Source organism: Megalopta genalis, unplaced genomic scaffold (genome assembly GCF_051020955.1).
Source record: "Megalopta genalis isolate 19385.01 unplaced genomic scaffold, iyMegGena1_principal scaffold0055, whole genome shotgun sequence".
Lineage (NCBI taxonomy): Eukaryota > Metazoa > Arthropoda > Insecta > Hymenoptera > Halictidae > Megalopta > Megalopta genalis.
In genome coordinates, this window is record NW_027476124.1 from 674,602 (window position 1) to 692,500 (window position 17,899).

The window sequence follows — 17,899 nt, forward strand, 5'->3', positions numbered from 1 at the left end:
GAGCGATTCGCTCGACCCATTATTTTCGATTTACGGCTAAAATAAATTTTTCTCATTTTATTCAATAACATATTCTTGCTTAGATAACTTTTTTACATAGGGATTAAGCATTTAGAACGATATAATGTTTAAAATAAGGGCACTTTACTCTTGACATTTTACGGTTTTTTCAATTTTCTGAAAAATCCTATCATTAGATTTTTTTAAAAATACGATATTCTTGCTTAACTAACGTTTCTACATAGGGATTAAGCATTTAGAACGAAATCTAATGTCAGAAAATGGCACTTTACTCTTGACATTTTTCGGTTTTTTCAATTTTCTGGAAAATCCTATCATTAGATTTTTTTAAAAATACGATATTCTTGCTTAACTAACGTTTTTACATAGGGATTAAGCATTTAGAACGAAATCTAATGTAGGAAAATGGTACTTTACTCTTGATCGTTACGTTGGGACTTTGAAAATATTCGGGCGTTCCAATCGCTCGTCTGTTGCATCATAGCGCGTCTCGGCGCAATCGAGCGATTCGCTCGACCCATTATTTTCGATTTACGGCTAAAATAAATTTTTCTCATTTTATTCAATAACATATTCTTGCTTACATAACTTTTTTACATAGGGATTAAGCATTTAGAACGATACATTGTTTAAAATAAGGGCACTTTACTCTTGACATTTTACGGTTTTTTCAATTTTCTGAAAAATCCTATCATTAGATTTTTTTAAAAATACGATATTCTTGCTTAACTAACGTTTCTACATAGGGATTAAGCATTTAGAACGAAATCTAATGTCAGAAAATGGCACTTTACTCTTGACATTTTTCGGTTTTTTCAATTTTCTGGAAAATCCTATCATTAGATTTTTTTAAAAATACGATATTCTTGCTTAACTAACGTTTTTACATAGGGATTAAGCATTTAGAACGAAATCTAATGTAGGAAAATGGTACTTTACTCTTGATCGTTACGTTGGGACTTTGAAAATATTCGGGCGTTCCAATCGCTCGTCTGTTGCATCATAGCGTGTCTCGGCGCAATCGAGCGATTCGCTCGACCCATTATTTTCGATTTACGGCTAAAATAAATTTTTCTCATTTTATTCAATAACATATTCTTGCTTAGATAACTTTTTTACATAGGGATTAAGCATTTAGAACGATACATTGTTTAAAATAAGGGCACTTTACTCTTGACATTTTACGGTTTTTTCAATTTTCTGAAAAATCCTATCATTAGATTTTTTTAAAAATACGATATTCTTGCTTAACTAACGTTTCTACATAGGGATTAAGCATTTAGAACGAAATCTAATGTCAGAAAATGGCACTTTACTCTTGACATTTTACGGTTTTTTCAATTTTCTGGGAAATCCTATCATTAGATTTTTTTAAAAATACGATATTCTTGCTTAACTAACGTTTCTACATAGGGATTAAGCATTTAGAACGAAATCTAATGTAGGAAAATGGTACTTTACTCTTGATCGGTACGTTGGGACTTTGAAAATATTCGGGCGTACGCGGCGCGCTCGGCGCTTTGAACAGCTCCGGTGTCCCCATTATTTTCGATTTACGGCTAAAATAAATTTTTCTAATTTTTTTCAATAACATATTCTTGCTTAAATAACTTTTTTACATAGGGATTAAGCATTTAGAACGATACATTGTTTAAAATAAGGGCACTTTACTCTTGACATTTTACGGTTTTTTCAATTTTCTGAAAAATCCTATCATTAGATTTTTTTAAAAATACGATATTCTTGCTTAACTAACGTTTCTACATAGGGATTAAGCATTTAGAACGAAATCTAATGTCAGAAAATGGCACTTTACTCTTGACATTTTTCGGTTTTTTCAATTTTCTGGAAAATCCTATCATTAGATTTTTTTAAAAATACGATATTCTTGCTTAACTAACGTTTTTACATAGGGATTAAGCATTTAGAACGAAATCTAATGTAGGAAAATGGTACTTTACTCTTGATCGTTACGTTGGGACTTTGAAAATATTCGGGCGTTCCAATCGCTCGTCTGTTGCATCATAGCGCGTCTCGGCGCAATCGAGCGATTCGCTCGACCCATTATTTTCGATTTACGGCTAAAATAAATTTTTCTCATTTTATTCAATAACATATTCTTGCTTAGATAACTTTTTTACATAGGGATTAAGCATTTAGAACGATATAATGTTTAAAATAAGGGCACTTTACTCTTGACATTTTACGGTTTTTTCAATTTTCTGAAAAATCCTATCATTAGATTTTTTTAAAAATACGATATTCTTGCTTAACTAACGTTTCTACATAGGGATTAAGCATTCAGAACGAAATCTAATGTCAGAAAATGGCACTTTACTCTTGACATTTTTCGGTTTTTTCAATTTTCTGGAAAATCCTATCATTAGATTTTTTTAAAAATACGATATTCTTGCTTAACTAACGTTTTTACATAGGGATTAAGCATTTAGAACGAAATCTAATGTAGGAAAATGGTACTTTACTCTTGATCGTTACGTTGGGACTTTGAAAATATTCGGGCGTTCCAATCGCTCGTCTGTTGCATCATAGCGCGTCTCGGCGCAATCGAGCGATTCGCTCGACCCATTATTTTCGATTTACGGCTAAAATAAATTTTTCTCATTTTATTCAATAACATATTCTTGCTTACATAACTTTTTTACATAGGGATTAAGCATTTAGAACGATACATTGTTTAAAATAAGGGCACTTTACTCTTGACATTTTACGGTTTTTTCAATTTTCTGAAAAATCCTATCATTAGATTTTTTTAAAAATACGATATTCTTGCTTAACTAACGTTTCTACATAGGGATTAAGCATTTAGAACGAAATCTAATGTCAGAAAATGGCACTTTACTCTTGACATTTTTCGGTTTTTTCAATTTTCTGGAAAATCCTATCATTAGATTTTTTTAAAAATACGATATTCTTGCTTAACTAACGTTTTTACATAGGGATTAAGCATTTAGAACGAAATCTAATGTAGGAAAATGGTACTTTACTCTTGATCGGTACGTTGGGACTTTGAAAATATTCGGGCGTACGCGGCGCGCTCGGCGCTTCGAACAGCTCCGGTGTCCCCATTATTTTCGATTTACGGCTAAAATAAATTTTTCTAATTTTTTTCAATAACATATTCCTGCTAAAATAACTTTTTTACATAGGGATTAAGCATTTAGAACGATACATTGTTTAAAATAAGGGCACTTTACTCTTGACATTTTACGGTTTTTTCAATTTTCTGAAAAATCCTATCATTAGATTTTTTTAAAAATACGATATTCTTGCTTAACTAACGTTTCTACATAGGGATTAAGCATTTAGAACGAAATCTAATGTCAGAAAATGGCACTTTACTCTTGACATTTTACGGTTTTTTCAATTTTCTGGGAAATCCTATCATTAGATTTTTTTAAAAATACGATATTCTTGCTTAACTAACGTTTCTACATAGGGATTAAGCATTTAGAACGAAATCTAATGTAGGAAAATGGTACTTTACTCTTGATCGGTACGTTGGGACTTTGAAAATATTCGGGCGTACGCGGCGCGCTCGGCGCTTTGAACAGCTCCGGTGTCCCCATTATTTTCGATTTACGGCTAAAATAAATTTTTCTAATTTTTTTCAATAACATATTCTTGCTTAAATAACTTTTTTACATAGGGATTAAGCATTTAGAACGATACATTGTTTAAAATAAGGGCACTTTACTCTTGACATTTTACGGTTTTTTCAATTTTCTGAAAAATCCTATCATTAGATTTTTTTAAAAATACGATATTCTTGCTTAACTAACGTTTCTACATAGGGATTAAGCATTTAGAACGAAATCTAATGTCAGAAAATGGCACTTTACTCTTGACATTTTTCGGTTTTTTCAATTTTCTGGAAAATCCTATCATTAGATTTTTTTAAAAATACGATATTCTTGCTTAACTAACGTTTTTACATAGGGATTAAGCATTTAGAACGAAATCTAATGTAGGAAAATGGTACTTTACTCTTGATCGTTACGTTGGGACTTTGAAAATATTCGGGCGTTCCAATCGCTCGTCTGTTGCATCATAGCGTGTCTCGGCGCAATCGAGCGATTCGCTCGACCCATTATTTTCGATTTACGGCTAAAATAAATTTTTCTCATTTTATTCAATAACATATTCTTGCTTAGATAACTTTTTTACATAGGGATTAAGCATTTAGAACGATACATTGTTTAAAATAAGGGCACTTTACTCTTGACATTTTACGGTTTTTTCAATTTTCTGAAAAATCCTATCATTAGATTTTTTTAAAAATACGATATTCTTGCTTAACTAACGTTTCTACATAGGGATTAAGCATTTAGAACGAAATCTAATGTCAGAAAATGGCACTTTACTCTTGACATTTTTCGGTTTTTTCAATTTTCTGGAAAATCCTATCATTAGATTTTTTTAAAAATACGATATTCTTGCTTAACTAACGTTTCTACATAGGGATTAAGCATTTAGAACGAAATCTAATGTCAGAAAATGGCACTTTACTCTTGACATTTTTCGGTTTTTTCAATTTTCTGGAAAATCCTATCATTAGATTTTTTTAAAAATACGATATTCTTGCTTAACTAACGTTTTTACATAGGGATTAAGCATTTAGAACGAAATCTAATGTAGGAAAATGGTACTTTACTCTTGATCGTTACGTTGGGACTTTGAAAATATTCGGGCGTTCCAATCGCTCGTCTGTTGCATCATAGCGCGTCTCGGCGCAATCGAGCGATTCGCTCGACCCATTATTTTCGATTTACGGCTAAAATAAATTTTTCTCATTTTATTCAATAACATATTCTTGCTTAGATAACTTTTTTACATAGGGATTAAGCATTTAGAACGATATAATGTTTAAAATAAGGGCACTTTACTCTTGACATTTTACGGTTTTTTCAATTTTCTGAAAAATCCTATCATTAGATTTTTTTAAAAATACGATATTCTTGCTTAACTAACGTTTCTACATAGGGATTAAGCATTCAGAACGAAATCTAATGTCAGAAAATGGCACTTTACTCTTGACATTTTTCGGTTTTTTCAATTTTCTGGAAAATCCTATCATTAGATTTTTTTAAAAATACGATATTCTTGCTTAACTAACGTTTCTACATAGGGATTAAGCATTTAGAACGAAATCTAATGTCAGAAAATGGCACTTTACTCTTGACATTTTTCGGTTTTTTCAATTTTCTGGAAAATCCTATCATTAGATTTTTTTAAAAATACGATATTCTTGCTTAACTAACGTTTCTACATAGGGATTAAGCATTTAGAACGAAATCTAATGTAGGAAAATGGTACTTTACTCTTGATCGGTACGTTGGGACTTTGAAAATATTCGGGCGTACGCGGCGCGCTCGGCGCTTTGAACAGCTCCGGTGTCCCCATTATTTTCGATTTACGGCTAAAATAAATTTTTCTAATTTTTTTCAATAACATATTCTTGCTTAAATAACTTTTTTACATAGGGATTAAGCATTTAGAACGATACATTGTTTAAAATAAGGGCACTTTACTCTTGACATTTTACGGTTTTTTCAATTTTCTGAAAAATCCTATCATTAGATTTTTTTAAAAATACGATATTCTTGCTTAACTAACGTTTCTACATAGGGATTAAGCATTTAGAACGAAATCTAATGTCAGAAAATGGCACTTTACTCTTGACATTTTTCGGTTTTTTCAATTTTCTGGAAAATCCTATCATTAGATTTTTTTAAAAATACGATATTCTTGCTTAACTAACGTTTTTACATAGGGATTAAGCATTTAGAACGAAATCTAATGTAGGAAAATGGTACTTTACTCTTGATCGTTACGTTGGGACTTTGAAAATATTCGGGCGTTCCAATCGCTCGTCTGTTGCATCATAGCGCGTCTCGGCGCAATCGAGCGATTCGCTCGACCCATTATTTTCGATTTACGGCTAAAATAAATTTTTCTAATTTTTTTCAATAACATATTCTTGCTTAAATAACTTTTTTACATAGGGATTAAGCATTTAGAACGATACATTGTTTAAAATAAGGGCACTTTACTCTTGACATTTTACGGTTTTTTCAATTTTCTGAAAAATCCTATCATTAGATTTTTTTAAAAATACGATATTCTTGCTTAACTAACGTTTCTACATAGGGATTAAGCATTTAGAACGAAATCTAATGTCAGAAAATGGCACTTTACTCTTGACATTTTTCGGTTTTTTCAATTTTCTGGAAAATCCTATCATTAGATTTTTTTAAAAATACGATATTCTTGCTTAACTAACGTTTTTACATAGGGATTAAGCATTTAGAACGAAATCTAATGTAGGAAAATGGTACTTTACTCTTGATCGTTACGTTGGGACTTTGAAAATATTCGGGCGTTCCAATCGCTCGTCTGTTGCATCATAGCGCGTCTCGGCGCAATCGAGCGATTCGCTCGACCCATTATTTTCGATTTACGGCTAAAATAAATTTTTCTCATTTTATTCAATAACATATTCTTGCTTAGATAACTTTTTTACATAGGGATTAAGCATTTAGAACGATATAATGTTTAAAATAAGGGCACTTTACTCTTGACATTTTACGGTTTTTTCAATTTTCTGAAAAATCCTATCATTAGATTTTTTTAAAAATACGATATTCTTGCTTAACTAACGTTTCTACATAGGGATTAAGCATTTAGAACGAAATCTAATGTCAGAAAATGGCACTTTACTCTTGACATTTTTCGGTTTTTTCAATTTTCTGGAAAATCCTATCATTAGATTTTTTTAAAAATACGATATTCTTGCTTAACTAACGTTTTTACATAGGGATTAAGCATTTAGAACGAAATCTAATGTAGGAAAATGGTACTTTACTCTTGATCGTTACGTTGGGACTTTGAAAATATTCGGGCGTTCCAATCGCTCGTCTGTTGCATCATAGCGCGTCTCGGCGCAATCGAGCGATTCGCTCGACCCATTATTTTCGATTTACGGCTAAAATAAATTTTTCTCATTTTATTCAATAACATATTCTTGCTTACATAACTTTTTTACATAGGGATTAAGCATTTAGAACGATACATTGTTTAAAATAAGGGCACTTTACTCTTGACATTTTACGGTTTTTTCAATTTTCTGAAAAATCCTATCATTAGATTTTTTTAAAAATACGATATTCTTGCTTAACTAACGTTTCTACATAGGGATTAAGCATTTAGAACGAAATCTAATGTCAGAAAATGGCACTTTACTCTTGACATTTTTCGGTTTTTTCAATTTTCTGGAAAATCCTATCATTAGATTTTTTTAAAAATACGATATTCTTGCTTAACTAACGTTTTTACATAGGGATTAAGCATTTAGAACGAAATCTAATGTAGGAAAATGGTACTTTACTCTTGATCGTTACGTTGGGACTTTGAAAATATTCGGGCGTTCCAATCGCTCGTCTGTTGCATCATAGCGTGTCTCGGCGCAATCGAGCGATTCGCTCGACCCATTATTTTCGATTTACGGCTAAAATAAATTTTTCTCATTTTATTCAATAACATATTCTTGCTTAGATAACTTTTTTACATAGGGATTAAGCATTTAGAACGATACATTGTTTAAAATAAGGGCACTTTACTCTTGACATTTTACGGTTTTTTCAATTTTCTGAAAAATCCTATCATTAGATTTTTTTAAAAATACGATATTCTTGCTTAACTAACGTTTCTACATAGGGATTAAGCATTTAGAACGAAATCTAATGTCAGAAAATGGCACTTTACTCTTGACATTTTTCGGTTTTTTCAATTTTCTGGAAAATCCTATCATTAGATTTTTTTAAAAATACGATATTCTTGCTTAACTAACGTTTCTACATAGGGATTAAGCATTTAGAACGAAATCTAATGTCAGAAAATGGCACTTTACTCTTGACATTTTTCGGTTTTTTCAATTTTCTGGAAAATCCTATCATTAGATTTTTTTAAAAATACGATATTCTTGCTTAACTAACGTTTTTACATAGGGATTAAGCATTTAGAACGAAATCTAATGTAGGAAAATGGTACTTTACTCTTGATCGTTACGTTGGGACTTTGAAAATATTCGGGCGTTCCAATCGCTCGTCTGTTGCATCATAGCGCGTCTCGGCGCAATCGAGCGATTCGCTCGACCCATTATTTTCGATTTACGGCTAAAATAAATTTTTCTCATTTTATTCAATAACATATTCTTGCTTAGATAACTTTTTTACATAGGGATTAAGCATTTAGAACGATATAATGTTTAAAATAAGGGCACTTTACTCTTGACATTTTACGGTTTTTTCAATTTTCTGAAAAATCCTATCATTAGATTTTTTTAAAAATACGATATTCTTGCTTAACTAACGTTTCTACATAGGGATTAAGCATTCAGAACGAAATCTAATGTCAGAAAATGGCACTTTACTCTTGACATTTTTCGGTTTTTTCAATTTTCTGGAAAATCCTATCATTAGATTTTTTTAAAAATACGATATTCTTGCTTAACTAACGTTTTTACATAGGGATTAAGCATTTAGAACGAAATCTAATGTAGGAAAATGGTACTTTACTCTTGATCGTTACGTTGGGACTTTGAAAATATTCGGGCGTTCCAATCGCTCGTCTGTTGCATCATAGCGCGTCTCGGCGCAATCGAGCGATTCGCTCGACCCATTATTTTCGATTTACGGCTAAAATAAATTTTTCTCATTTTATTCAATAACATATTCTTGCTTACATAACTTTTTTACATAGGGATTAAGCATTTAGAACGATACATTGTTTAAAATAAGGGCACTTTACTCTTGACATTTTACGGTTTTTTCAATTTTCTGAAAAATCCTATCATTAGATTTTTTTAAAAATACGATATTCTTGCTTAACTAACGTTTCTACATAGGGATTAAGCATTCAGAACGAAATCTAATGTCAGAAAATGGCACTTTACTCTTGACATTTTTCGGTTTTTTCAATTTTCTGGAAAATCCTATCATTAGATTTTTTTAAAAATACGATATTCTTGCTTAACTAACGTTTTTACATAGGGATTAAGCATTTAGAACGAAATCTAATGTAGGAAAATGGTACTTTACTCTTGATCGTTACGTTGGGACTTTGAAAATATTCGGGCGTTCCAATCGCTCGTCTGTTGCATCATAGCGCGTCTCGGCGCAATCGAGCGATTCGCTCGACCCATTATTTTCGATTTACGGCTAAAATAAATTTTTCTAATTTTTTTCAATAACATATTCTTGCTTACATAACTTTTTTACATAGGGATTAAGCATTTAGAACGATACATTGTTTAAAATAAGGGCACTTTACTCTTGACATTTTACGGTTTTTTCAATTTTCTGAAAAATCCTATCATTAGATTTTTTTAAAAATACGATATTCTTGCTTAACTAACGTTTCTACATAGGGATTAAGCATTTAGAACGAAATCTAATGTCAGAAAATGGCACTTTACTCTTGACATTTTTCGGTTTTTTCAATTTTCTGGAAAATCCTATCATTAGATTTTTTTAAAAATACGATATTCTTGCTTAACTAACGTTTTTACATAGGGATTAAGCATTTAGAACGAAATCTAATGTAGGAAAATGGTACTTTACTCTTGATCGTTACGTTGGGACTTTGAAAATATTCGGGCGTTCCAATCGCTCGTCTGTTGCATCATAGCGCGTCTCGGCGCAATCGAGCGATTCGCTCGACCCATTATTTTCGATTTACGGCTAAAATAAATTTTTCTAATTTTTTTCAATAACATATTCTTGCTTACATAACTTTTTTACATAGGGATTAAGCATTTAGAACGATACATTGTTTAAAATAAGGGCACTTTACTCTTGACATTTTACGGTTTTTTCAATTTTCTGAAAAATCCTATCATTAGATTTTTTTAAAAATACGATATTCTTGCTTAACTAACGTTTCTACATAGGGATTAAGCATTTAGAACGAAATCTAATGTCAGAAAATGGCACTTTACTCTTGACATTTTTCGGTTTTTTCAATTTTCTGGAAAATCCTATCATTAGATTTTTTTAAAAATACGATATTCTTGCTTAACTAACGTTTTTACATAGGGATTAAGCATTTAGAACGAAATCTAATGTAGGAAAATGGTACTTTACTCTTGATCGTTACGTTGGGACTTTGAAAATATTCGGGCGTTCCAATCGCTCGTCTGTTGCATCATAGCGTGTCTCGGCGCAATCGACCGATTCGCTCGATCCATTATTTTCGATTTACGGCTAAAATAAATTTTTCTCATTTTATTCAATAACATATTCCTGCTTAAATAACTTTTTTACATAGGGATTAAGCATTTAGAACGATACATTGTTTAAAATAAGGGCACTTTACTCTTGACATTTTACGGTTTTTTCAATTTTCTGAAAAATCCTATCATTAGATTTTTTTAAAAATACGATATTCTTGCTTAACTAACGTTTCTACATAGGGATTAAGCATTTAGAACGAAATCTAATGTCAGAAAATGGCACTTTACTCTTGACATTTTTCGGTTTTTTCAATTTTCTGGAAAATCCTATCATTAGATTTTTTTAAAAATACGATATTCTTGCTTAACTAACGTTTCTACATAGGGATTAAGCATTTAGAACGAAATCTAATGTCAGAAAATGGCACTTTACTCTTGACATTTTTCGGTTTTTTCAATTTTCTGGAAAATCCTATCATTAGATTTTTTTAAAAATACGATATTCTTGCTTAACTAACGTTTCTACATAGGGATTAAGCATTTAGAACGAAATCTAATGTAGGAAAATGGTACTTTACTCTTGATCGGTACGTTGGGACTTTGAAAATATTCGGGCGTTCCAATCGCTCGTCTGTTGCATCATAGCGCGTCTCGGCGCAATCGAGCGATTCGCTCGACCCATTATTTTCGATTTACGGCTAAAATAAATTTTTCTCATTTTATTCAATAACATATTCTTGCTTAGATAACTTTTTTACATAGGGATTAAGCATTTAGAACGATATAATGTTTAAAATAAGGGCACTTTACTCTTGACATTTTACGGTTGTTTCAATTTTCTGAAAAATCCTATCATTAGATTTTTTTAAAAATACGATATTCTTGCTTAACTAACGTTTCTACATAGGGATTAAGCATTTAGAACGAAATCTAATGTCAGAAAATGGCACTTTACTCTTGACATTTTTCGGTTTTTTCAATTTTCTGGAAAATCCTATCATTAGATTTTTTTAAAAATACGATATTCTTGCTTAACTAACGTTTCTACATAGGGATTAAGCATTTAGAACGAAATCTAATGTAGGAAAATGGCACTTTACTCTTGACATTTTTCGGTTTTTTCAATTTTCTGGAAAATCCTATCATTAGATTTTTTTAAAAATACGATATTCTTGCTTAACTAACGTTTCTACATAGGGATTAAGCATTTAGAACGAAATCTAATGTCAGAAAATGGCACTTTACTCTTGACATTTTTCGGTTTTTTCAATTTTCTGGAAAATCCTATCATTAGATTTTTTTAAAAATACGATATTCTTGCTTAACTAACGTTTTTACATAGGGATTAAGCATTTAGAACGAAATCTAATGTAGGAAAATGGTACTTTACTCTTGATCGTTACGTTGGGACTTTGAAAATATTCGGGCGTTCCAATCGCTCGTCTGTTGCATCATAGCGCGTCTCGGCGCAATCGAGCGATTCGCTCGACCCATTATTTTCGATTTACGGCTAAAATAAATTTTTCTCATTTTATTCAATAACATATTCTTGCTTAGATAACTTTTTTACATAGGGATTAAGCATTTAGAACGATATAATGTTTAAAATAAGGGCACTTTACTCTTGACATTTTACGGTTTTTTCAATTTTCTGAAAAATCCTATCATTAGATTTTTTTAAAAATACGATATTCTTGCTTAACTAACGTTTCTACATAGGGATTAAGCATTCAGAACGAAATCTAATGTCAGAAAATGGCACTTTACTCTTGACATTTTTCGGTTTTTTCAATTTTCTGGAAAATCCTATCATTAGATTTTTTTAAAAATACGATATTCTTGCTTAACTAACGTTTTTACATAGGGATTAAGCATTTAGAACGAAATCTAATGTAGGAAAATGGTACTTTACTCTTGATCGTTACGTTGGGACTTTGAAAATATTCGGGCGTTCCAATCGCTCGTCTGTTGCATCATAGCGCGTCTCGGCGCAATCGAGCGATTCGCTCGACCCATTATTTTCGATTTACGGCTAAAATAAATTTTTCTCATTTTATTCAATAACATATTCTTGCTTACATAACTTTTTTACATAGGGATTAAGCATTTAGAACGATACATTGTTTAAAATAAGGGCACTTTACTCTTGACATTTTACGGTTTTTTCAATTTTCTGAAAAATCCTATCATTAGATTTTTTTAAAAATACGATATTCTTGCTTAACTAACGTTTCTACATAGGGATTAAGCATTTAGAACGAAATCTAATGTCAGAAAATGGCACTTTACTCTTGACATTTTTCGGTTTTTTCAATTTTCTGGAAAATCCTATCATTAGATTTTTTTAAAAATACGATATTCTTGCTTAACTAACGTTTTTACATAGGGATTAAGCATTTAGAACGAAATCTAATGTAGGAAAATGGTACTTTACTCTTGATCGGTACGTTGGGACTTTGAAAATATTCGGGCGTTCCAATCGCTCGTCTGTTGCATCATAGCGCGTCTCGGCGCAATCGACCGATTCGCTCGATCCATTATTTTCGATTTACGGCTAAAATAAATTTTTCTCATTTTATTCAATAACATATTCCTGCTTAAATAACTTTTTTACATATGGATTAAGCATTTAGAACGATACATTGTTTAAAATAAGGGCACTTTACTCTTGACATTTTACGGTTTTTTCAATTTTCTGAAAAATCCTATCATTAGATTTTTTTAAAAATACGATATTCTTGCTTAACTAACGTTTCTACATAGGGATTAAGCATTTAGAACGAAATCTAATGTCAGAAAATGGCACTTTACTCTTGACATTTTTCGGTTTTTTCAATTTTCTGGAAAATCCTATCATTAGATTTTTTTAAAAATACGATATTCTTGCTTAACTAACGTTTTTACATAGGGATTAAGCATTTAGAACGAAATCTAATGTAGGAAAATGGTACTTTACTCTTGATCGGTACGTTGGGACTTTGAAAATATTCGGGCGTTCCAATCGCTCGTCTGTTGCATCATAGCGCGTCTCGGCGCAATCGAGCGATTCGCTCGACCCATTATTTTCGATTTACGGCTAAAATAAATTTTTCTCATTTTATTCAATAACATATTCTTGCTTAGATAACTTTTTTACATAGGGATTAAGCATTTAGAACGATATAATGTTTAAAATAAGGGCACTTTACTCTTGACATTTTACGGTTTTTTCAATTTTCTGAAAAATCCTATCATTAGATTTTTTTAAAAATACGATATTCTTGCTTAACTAACGTTTCTACATAGGGATTAAGCATTCAGAACGAAATCTAATGTCAGAAAATGGCACTTTACTCTTGACATTTTTCGGTTTTTTCAATTTTCTGGAAAATCCTATCATTAGATTTTTTTAAAAATACGATATTCTTGCTTAACTAACGTTTTTACATAGGGATTAAGCATTTAGAACGAAATCTAATGTAGGAAAATGGTACTTTACTCTTGATCGTTACGTTGGGACTTTGAAAATATTCGGGCGTTCCAATCGCTCGTCTGTTGCATCATAGCGCGTCTCGGCGCAATCGAGCGATTCGCTCGACCCATTATTTTCGATTTACGGCTAAAATAAATTTTTCTCATTTTATTCAATAACATATTCTTGCTTACATAACTTTTTTACATAGGGATTAAGCATTTAGAACGATACATTGTTTAAAATAAGGGCACTTTACTCTTGACATTTTACGGTTTTTTCAATTTTCTGAAAAATCCTATCATTAGATTTTTTTAAAAATACGATATTCTTGCTTAACTAACGTTTCTACATAGGGATTAAGCATTTAGAACGAAATCTAATGTCAGAAAATGGCACTTTACTCTTGACATTTTTCGGTTTTTTCAATTTTCTGGAAAATCCTATCATTAGATTTTTTTAAAAATACGATATTCTTGCTTAACTAACGTTTTTACATAGGGATTAAGCATTTAGAACGAAATCTAATGTAGGAAAATGGTACTTTACTCTTGATCGGTACGTTGGGACTTTGAAAATATTCGGGCGTTCCAATCGCTCGTCTGTTGCATCATAGCGCGTCTCGGCGCAATCGACCGATTCGCTCGATCCATTATTTTCGATTTACGGCTAAAATAAATTTTTCTCATTTTATTCAATAACATATTCCTGCTTAAATAACTTTTTTACATATGGATTAAGCATTTAGAACGATACATTGTTTAAAATAAGGGCACTTTACTCTTGACATTTTACGGTTTTTTCAATTTTCTGAAAAATCCTATCATTAGATTTTTTTAAAAATACGATATTCTTGCTTAACTAACGTTTCTACATAGGGATTAAGCATTTAGAACGAAATCTAATGTCAGAAAATGGCACTTTACTCTTGACATTTTTCGGTTTTTTCAATTTTCTGGGAAATCCTATCATTAGATTTTTTTAAAAATACGATATTCTTGCTTAACTAACGTTTTTACATAGGGATTAAGCATTTAGAACGAAATCTAATGTAGGAAAATGGTACTTTACTCTTGATCGGTACGTTGGGACTTTGAAAATATTCGGGCGTTCCAATCGCTCGTCTGTTGCATCATAGCGCGTCTCGGCGCAATCGACCGATTCGCTCGATCCATTATTTTCGATTTACGGCTAAAATAAATTTTTCTCATTTTATTCAATAACATATTCTTGCTTAAATAACTTTTTTACATAGGGATTAAGCATTTAGAACGATACATTGTTTAAAATAAGGGCACTTTACTCTTGACATTTTACGGTTTTTTCAATTTTCTGAAAAATCCTATCATTAGATTTTTTTAAGAATACGATATTCTTGCTTAACTAACGTTTCTACATAGGGATTAAGCATTTAGAACGAAATCTAATGTCAGAAAATGGCACTTTACTCTTGACATTTTTCGGTTTTTTCAATTTTCTGGAAAATCCTATCATTAGATTTTTTTAAAAATACGATATTCTTGCTTAACTAACGTTTTTACATAGGGATTAAGTATTTAGAACGAAATCTAATGTAGGAAAATGGTACTTTACTCTTGATCGGTACGTTGGGACTTTGAAAATATTCGGGCGTACGCGGCGCGCTCGGCGCTTCGAACAGCTCCGGTGTCCCCATTATTTTCGATTTACGGCTAAAATAAATTTTTCTAATTTTTTTCAATAACATATTCCTGCTAAAATAACTTTTTTACATAGGGATTAAGCATTTAGAACGATACATTGTTTAAAATAAGGGCACTTTACTCTTGACATTTTACGGTTTTTTCAATTTTCTGAAAAATCCTATCATTAGATTTTTTTAAAAATACGATATTCTTGCTTAACTAACGTTTCTACATAGGGATTAAGCATTTAGAACGAAATCTAATGTCAGAAAATGGCACTTTACTCTTGACATTTTACGGTTTTTTCAATTTTCTGGGAAATCCTATCATTAGATTTTTTTAAAAATACGATATTCTTGCTTAACTAACGTTTTTACATAGGGATTAAGCATTTAGAACGAAATCTAATGTAGGAAAATGGTACTTTACTCTTGATCGGTACGTTGGGACTTAGAAAATATTCGGCCGTACGCGGCGCGTCTCGGCGCTTCGAACAGCTCCGGTGTCCCCATTATTTTCGATTTACGGCTAAAATAAATTTTTCTAATTTTTTTCAATTACATATTCTTGCTTAGATAACTTTTTTACATAGGGATTAAGCATTTAGAACGACATATTGTTTAAAATAATGGTACTTTACTCTTGTGATTTTTCGGTTTTTTTTGATTATTTGGAAAAATAAATTTTTGTAATTTTTTTAAATACGATATTCGTGATCAGTGAACGATTTCACATATGGATTAAGCATTTAGAATCGTGCGGAAGCGTTATTAAAAAAGTTTACTCGATGCGATGGGACTTTGTAAAGTTTGTGAAAATTTTCATATTGGGAAAAAATGTGTAATTTTTTGTCTAGTTTACGGTAGTGTAATTTATTTTAATGTTTACTATAAATTTTTTTTTCGTTCGTTCACGCGCTATGTTACAACAGCACGGCCGGGCGGTCTGTTGCCGCGGCGGTTTACACTCATAAGCGCGCGTGCTATTCGGCCGGCGGCGCCGGCGTCCTTGCCGGCCGTTCGGTATCTATAAGAGATACACGGTCCGTGCGAGGCGGACGGAGCAGAGCGGGTTTTGGGCCAATTCTACGATCTCGGTCGAGAAGCTGTCTCAGAGCTCCTTCGGGGCTTCGGTCCTGACTGTTTCGTGCCGTTTACGTTACGGACTTTTCTCCACACAGCGTGGCCACGGGTCGGTGTCTTTGACCGAATGGCCCATATGTGGCAAGCCCTACGGGGTTGGTTACCCGTATGCACTTTGTATGTATACTCGTACTCACTGAGCAATCGACTCTTCTGTCCGAGCGATGGAAAAATTTTTTAAAATGCATCTGTAAGATTTGGAAGCAAATCGTACCAATTGAAAACTGTGGCTAAAATGAATAGCCCAGTGGAGAGAGAAAACTATCAAAAAACTGATTTTTTAAATCAAGAGGTGTCAGAAATCGAAATGCCTAGCGCGAGCGGAAGAACACGCTTTCTCGCCAGTCCAGCATGTGTCCTGTCCGTTCTTCCTCGGCTTGCCGATTTTGCCCAGATCAGAGGTTTCGTGCTTCCGGCGGTCAGAAGATCAGCGTGAGCGTACGCGCTTCCACGACTATGGCATCACCCATGTACTTTTTCCTTTGAATATATTTGAGTACATAAAAAATATTAAAACATATAGAGAGAACTGTGTCTTGGATCTTAAAAATTTGTCAATAGCGATGATATATTATTACTTAACTTGAAGTATTTGTACGTTTTAGCTGGGACGTACATTTATCTTACAAGATGTTAATAGCGAGACTCTTGAAGATAAAATTATCTTGTGATTTTATGAAGGCAAAGATAGAAACGTACGAAGCTGGCGTACGTAGAAAAATGTGATTTTACGATAGAACAAAAATATAATACGTACGTTTTTGGGCGTACGGTAAAATATCTGTATGGTAGAAAAATGAAAGAAATTGAGCGTTAAAGAAGATATGTTACAAGCGCGGAATGTGGCAAAACTTGTACATATTTGAAAGAGAAAAGTGGTGTGTCGACCTGACATATATATATGAAACAGGCGACGATGGAAAAGGATTTAAATTTTGTCCATTTTATATATACATATTGTATAGTTCCCTGGTTGATCCTGCCAGTAGTCATATGCTTGTCTCAAAGATTAAGCCATGCATGTCTCAGTACATGCCGTATTAAGGTGAAACCGCGAATGGCTCATTAAATCAGTTATGGTTTCTTAGATCGTACTAAAATTTACTTGGATAACTGTGGTAATTCTAGAGCTAATACATGCAAAACAGAGTTCCGACCAGAGATGGTAGGAACGCTTTTATTAGATCAAAACCAATCGGTGGCGGGTGTTTACACTCGTCCATCGTTTGCTTTGGTGACTCTGAATAACTTTGTGCTGATCGCATGGTCTTATAGCACCGGCGACGCATCTTTCAAATGTCTGCCTTATCAACTGTCGATGGTAGGTTCTGCGCCTACCATGGTTGTAACGGGTAACGGGGAATCAGGGTTC

General features: G+C 32.4%; 1 non-coding gene across 1 annotated transcript in view; it reads left to right on the forward strand.

Moving 5' to 3' along the window:
* Positions 1-17,493: 17,493 nt before the first annotated feature.
* Positions 17,494-17,899, forward strand: part of LOC143261597 (small subunit ribosomal RNA) — a 1,921-nt gene continuing 1,515 nt past the window's right edge. The window contains exon 1 of the ribosomal RNA XR_013035691.1: positions 17,494-17,899. This exon is cut by the window's right edge and continues 1,515 nt beyond it. This is a non-coding gene — a ribosomal RNA (small subunit ribosomal RNA).